Raw genomic sequence first — 6,590 nt, forward strand, 5'->3', positions numbered from 1 at the left:
CCAAAAGTTTTTTATTTCAAGTAATTCTTAAGTTATTGTAATTGTTTATATCAATATTGTGTCATTAAAAATGATCTTTTTTATTATATTTTATGTTTAAAATAATATGTTTTTCTAAGATTTTAATTTTATACCTTTGCATTTGAATAACGGATAGACACGTGGTTGTGGCCATAAATGGTGCCATTATTATGTAATTGAAATTGTTGCCTAATCTTAGTTTAGAAATAGAGAGAAATCTTTATGACCATACGCTAACTTGTGACATTTTCCTAGTTTTAAAAATCGGTTGGACCACTCATTTATTTCTCGAACTACTAACTTATTTATTGAATCGCATGATTAATTTAAATAAAATGTATAATTCGATTAAATAAATCGGTCACTATAACATAATTATATAATTATTAAATCGATCAAATTGAATAACTCAAACTCTAACAAATCACTATCATTTACAAAATTTCAAAATTTCAAAATACTAAAAATTTAAAAATTCACTAATTCACTCTTTAAATTTAAATTTTAAATATAATTGTTACACAACAAAATACAAACTTTAATAAATTTAAAAGAAAATTTAACTGCAACATAAATTAAATAACAAAATAATTTATCATGCCTAATAAATTTAATTTCAAGAAAAAAATTCAAATAAATTTTGAAACAAATCTTTTTATATTTTAATTTTAATTTTATTAAAAACAGTGTTATTTTGTTTGAAAAAAAAAACATTTAATCTGTCAATTTGTTGAGTTTTATCAATTTTGATCTATTTTCAAAATTCAATAGTTTATCCAATCGAACCATCGCAACATATCAATGACCCCTTCCAAGCAATCTGTTAGGTTCAAGTTTTAAAACACTCCAACAATGTGATGTGATATTCATCTTAAAATACAATCCATTGTTATAATTATTTATATGGAAGAAGAATCAATAAACATCACAACACCAAAGCTTAAGCCATGTTCACCTATCTACAATATTCTCTTTCACATGAAAATTTCTCTTCACTATTCTCTATCTTCTTCTTCATTATCTTTCCACTCATACTCTCACTTTTCTTCATAATCAAATATAGGTATTATTTCAACACTTCTTCTTCTGTCATCACAAAAAACTCACCACCTTCACCTCCAAGACTTCCACTACTTGGTAACTTCCATCAACTTGGCTTCTTTATTTTGGCAAGGTTCCAGTCCTTGTGGTTTCTTCTGCTGATGCAGCAAGAAAAGTAATGAAAACTCACGATTCGGTCTTCTCCGATAGGCCACAAAGGAAAATCTTTGATATCCTTTTTTACGGTTCCAAAGATGTGTCCACTTCTGCGTATGGTGAGTATTGGAGGCGAATAAGGAGTCTCTGTGTGTTACACATTCTGGGTAATAAAAGCGTTCAATCTTATCGTTGTGTTAGAGAGGAAGAAACTTCAAGAATGATGGAATATATTAAGGAATATCCTTCTTCTTCCTTGTCGCCATTGAATTTATCTGAGGTTTGTTCTACAGTTGCTAATGACATAATTTGTAGGGTCGTTCTAGGAAAGACATACCGTGAAGGAAGAGGGATGAAATTTCACCAAGTGTTGTTGGAGTTTATGGAAATATTGGGTACCATATGCATAGATGACTACATACCTTGGCTTGGTTGGTTTGAAAAAGTAAATGGTTTTTATACCAGAGCTGAAAAAGTAGCCAAATATTTGGACGAGTTTATAGAAGAAGTAATCGAAGATCACATTTTTCGTAGCTCTGATGGAGATGATGGTGTTGATGATAATGCAGAGCATAATGATTTTGTCTATGTTTTGCTTTCGCTTCAAAAGTCTAATGCTATTGACTTCCCAATTGATAGAACTGCAATAAAAGCTTTGATATTGGTAAGAAAGTAAAAAAATTGTTTGTTTTATATTCAGTTTGGTAGTGTAAATAATTAACATCGTGCTTTTTCCTTGCATGAAGGACATGTTTGTCGGAGGTACTAACACGACTCACACAGTACTAGAATGGGCGATGACAGAACTGTTAAGAGACGAGATGGTTATGCATAAATTGCAAGATGAAGTGAGAACCGTGGTTGGTAACAAAACTCATGTATGTGAAGAAGATTTGGTTAACATGAACTACTTGAAGGCAGTGATCAAAGAAACACTTCGCATCCATTTACCGGTTCCCTTATTACTCCCTCGGAGATGTATGGAAGATATCAAACTGGATGGTTATGACATTGCAGCTGGCACACAGGTAATTGTCAATGCTTGGGCTATTGCAAGAGACTCTTCAACTTGGGAACAACCTCTAGAGTTTAAACCAGAAAGGTTTATGAATAGTTCAATAGATTTGAAAGGATGGGATTTTGAACTTATACCATTTGGAGCTGGAAGGAGGGGCTGTCCTGGAATGTTGTTTGGTATTACTGTGAGTGAATTGGTGCTAGCAAACCTTGTTTTCCAATTTGATTGGAAATTGCTTGATGGAGTAGCTGCAAAGAATTTGGATATGTCTGAAGCTTTTGGCCTTACCTGTCATAGAAAATACCCTCTCCTTGTTGTAGCTACCAAATATGAGAAAAAATGAATCTACATCTATAAAGAAATAACACATGACTAGGGATAAATAAAGATGTGTCATGTTATGTATTAAATAATTGTGTAGGTTTATAAGGTTTCAATCTTTAAAATTCAATGTTAGAAATTACATTGGAGTTTTCCATTGCGTAATCGTATTCCATGTTTTCATGATCTTAGAACTGTTGGAGTTATGTTATGGATATCATATCTTATCCTATTTCATTTCTATTGTATGTTGGCATATAGGTAGTGTAATAAGAATAAGAATTTCATTTGTTTTTTTCTACAATCAATGAGTAGTGTAATAATGCCATATATTTCTAGAGAGAAATCGTATTTATTTCCAGTTTCCTATCTTTTGAAATCACCCCACTCAAGTTGCCTTTTCGTCATAGGGTTTATCAGGTTATGTTTTATTGCTTGTCAATTTAGATTTTGGTTTATTTTGTTGTAATTGAATCTCTTAACATAGTTGCACTCTCTAGGGTTATGTTCTTAATCTAATTTATGCATGTATAAATCAAACAGTTTGGTTCAAGTATTACCAATACACTTCTTGTTAAATAGTCGAAGGTTTGAATCAAGAAGTCCGTTTGAGAATTATTTGAGTCATTCCAATTCTCAATTCAGGAATAATACATCATTTTGACGAAACTTTAAAAATATGAAAGTGTGATTTGATCACAAAATCTCATAACTCGAGTACGAGAATTTTGCATCACCATGAGAAGGGTTCCAACTTGGATAAAAATCTAGAAGTATGTCACTAGCTCTTTTAGATGAAAAAGAATTATCATCAATACTATAGAGATAGGATAATTATATCTCAACTATTTAAATGAGTCATGTCTAAACTTTGGACAAAGAGTTTTAAAGGGAAAAGTGCATAAAGGGAACAAAAATAATTTGAATGAGTTATGCATTTGTAAGTCTTTTGAAAAATTGGCCTGAATATGTTTAAGATGTATTAGCATTTATTAGGAAAATGTTTTGAAAATCACTTGACAAAAGTCAAGGTTTATTGAGAAAATGATTCAAGTATGAAATCAAGAAGATTTTTGAAAAGGGAGAGAAGATTTGAAAATTAAAGAAATGGAGGAGAAGAAGAGACTATCCTAGAGCATAAACTAAAAGCTAGGGAGGAAAGATCTAACCAAGATATAGCAAGCTTTATGACATAGGTCAAGCAATAATTCCCTCCTTTGGATTAAGCCTCAAGCAAACCAAACAAGCAAAGAATAATCATGCATCAGATGAAACCAAAATAACTCAACCAAGTCTTCAAAAGAAGTCTAAAGTCAAAGGTATCAGATGAATCCCAAGGTCACAAATCACATTCTCCTAAAGCAAAGGTCAAGGTCCTAGCTCTAAGTCCATAACTTCATAACATTGCTAAGGATAGTAACCTCAAGCCCATGAATTAAGGGAAACAAAACTTTTAGGATTTTTTCTTTATTAATGTATTTTACAAGGAAATGAAAGTTCCGATGGACAAAGAACAAATAATAAGCCATAATATGAGATGCTAAAATAAAAGTATAAAGTAAATGATAAGAAATAAAGACATAAAATAATTGATATTAAAATAAAGCTAGTATAATAGGAGGTTAGTAAATTATGTTAGTGATTAAAAATGAAAGATGGTTTTGGTCATTTTTTGAAGAACACTAAACTATTCACCCACAAGTATGAAAATATGAACCTATACATCATCATGAGAAGGACTTCAACTTATATAAAATCAACAAGTATACCACTAGCTCTCACAAATGAAAAGGGAGAAATATTGTCACACAATACCATGAGAAGAAGGAGACTTACAATCTCACTTATGAAAATGTCTTACTTTCGGGACAAATTTAGCGTCATGTTAAGCAACCGTAATTGGACTTATGTAGAAGTCACAACTATCTAAGACCGATCAATAATAATGTTAGTGTTGATACATGCTAGAGAAATGATATGTAAATCATTCTCCGAGGAATGATATGTAATGATGAAAGTTCATCAAAAACAAATCCACACATCATGAACAAGATGGACACAAGATATCTAATTGATCAAAGGGAAAAGAAAGAGATGAAGAAGAAGGGGACAAGAGAGACCACGCTCGAATTGGATCAATGGTTTGATCAAGTCATCATCAAAATCAATCATCCATTTTGGTGTATTAATGTTTTCACCCCCATCAACACCCAAGATCCATTGAGTTTTTTTAGAGTTATGGTCCAAACCATTATGATCCAAGGTCAACAGAAGTTCCAAAGGTCACACAAATATAAAATGAAATTAGATGAAATAAAAATGCACCAAAAGTATTTTTAAATGAATTTTAAAATAGAAATAAAATGAAAAATCTATAAGAACCTTCAAAACACCAAATAAATGACCAAGAAAATTATGGAAGGTTGGAAATAAAATAAGAAACATATAATAAAATTTTCAAAATTTAGAATTACATAAAAGTATTTTTAAACCAATTAAAACAAATTAGAAAAGAGAAATTCCACAAAAAATAGAAAATCAATGAAATAAAATATGGAAAAATAAAAATCAGATGAAGAAAAATAAAAGAGAATTTTAGAAATTATTTTGGATTTTGATTAGCTCCTTCAAGCCAATCTTGGATGTCGACAGGATCTTAGGGAAAACTTTGTCGAAATAACCTCACATGTCGAAGCCCTCTTCTATTCCAACATAAATATTTTCTTCCTTTTCCATTCCTAATTCTTTTCTTCAATCAAAGTGCCTCTTGTGAAGCAGCCACCTCGTCTTCGATTCATTGACCCTTCATCCACGTCACCACGTTTTTCTTTGACTTATTTCGACGTGAAAGGTGTAAGATTGTCATTGTACTGACGTCACTATAATCATTTCCCTTTACCAAACTGTCACATCAAGACGTGTGATACTGACATGTTATCATGGCTCCACTTCTCTAGGAAATCATGGGGATTTGGAGAGAGAAAAATTTTTGTTACCCTAAAAATGGGTGTCACGTGTCCCACGTTGATGGATACTTATTTCTCTTTAGAAAATGAAGGGTTTTTTCTCCCGCTATAAATATTCTTCCTTTTTCTCATTTCACTTTTCACTCCTTAGAAACTTCTTCATCTCCTCTGTTTTTTTCTGCAAATTTATTTTCAAACAACTTTCTTAAATCATTTCAACTTTTTAACTTCTCTTAGATTCCCAATTACTTTGATCATGTCAACATCCAAGAAGAACACTAAAGTTTCTTCAATCTCCATGTTTCTACTACCTCTCTGTCACAGAATCCTAGGACCCACTATTTCAGGGAATCAGGAATATGTTCCTGAACCTCCTCTTGAAGAAGAGAAATGATGCATTTTCCAATCTCAAATACTCATTCCCATTAGTATTTTTGGGAAAACTTGCATATTCATGGGTCCACTCCCTGACTTGAATCAAAACTCTGAAAAAGTAAGGGACTTCTTTTCTGCTCACTATCACACACAACCTTTAATTAGTGTTAAAAAGTGTTTGGCCAAATTTGTTAGTAAGGCCAAAACTGAAGTTTCGACTAAAGTCGCTTCTGTCATCGAAACGCATACTTCATCTGCGGATACGACAGCGATCGTCGCTGTCGAAGCTGACAACCCAATTAACCTTATCTACATGAGCAACTTCCACTGGGTGTTTCGTTCTTGTCCTCTATTCAAGCACCCTGAACCCTATATTTCATGGCTAGAGAAAGTGGAAAAGAAAAAGTCTCAACTCTGGGAAAAAACTTGGCATTTATGACCTGATTCAACTATCGAAGGTAGGGCCTGCGTATTTCCAAAATATGTTAGTCGCATCCCTATACTTCTGGAAGGATACTACTAATACCTTTCGTCTACCTTGCGGGATGGTTACTCCCACTCTTTTCGACTTAGCCGCCATTGCAGGCTTACGACCAACTGGTTAGGCCTCCAATCCTCATATAAGTAATGATGATACCATTAGTTTCTACTCCAACCGGGAAATATTTGGTCATTACATCGAAGACTATCAT

General features: G+C 32.4%; 1 pseudogene; it reads left to right on the forward strand.

Annotated features, from left to right (window-relative positions):
* The first annotated feature begins 798 nt into the window (after positions 1 to 798).
* On the forward strand, positions 799 to 2,722 carry LOC127096816 (cytochrome P450 736A117-like; annotated as a pseudogene).
* Positions 2,723 to 6,590: the final 3,868 nt, after the last annotated feature.

The sequence above is a fragment of the Lathyrus oleraceus genome, chromosome 6, assembly GCF_024323335.1.
Source record: "Lathyrus oleraceus cultivar Zhongwan6 chromosome 6, CAAS_Psat_ZW6_1.0, whole genome shotgun sequence".
Classification (NCBI taxonomy): Eukaryota; Viridiplantae; Streptophyta; class Magnoliopsida; order Fabales; family Fabaceae; genus Lathyrus; species Lathyrus oleraceus.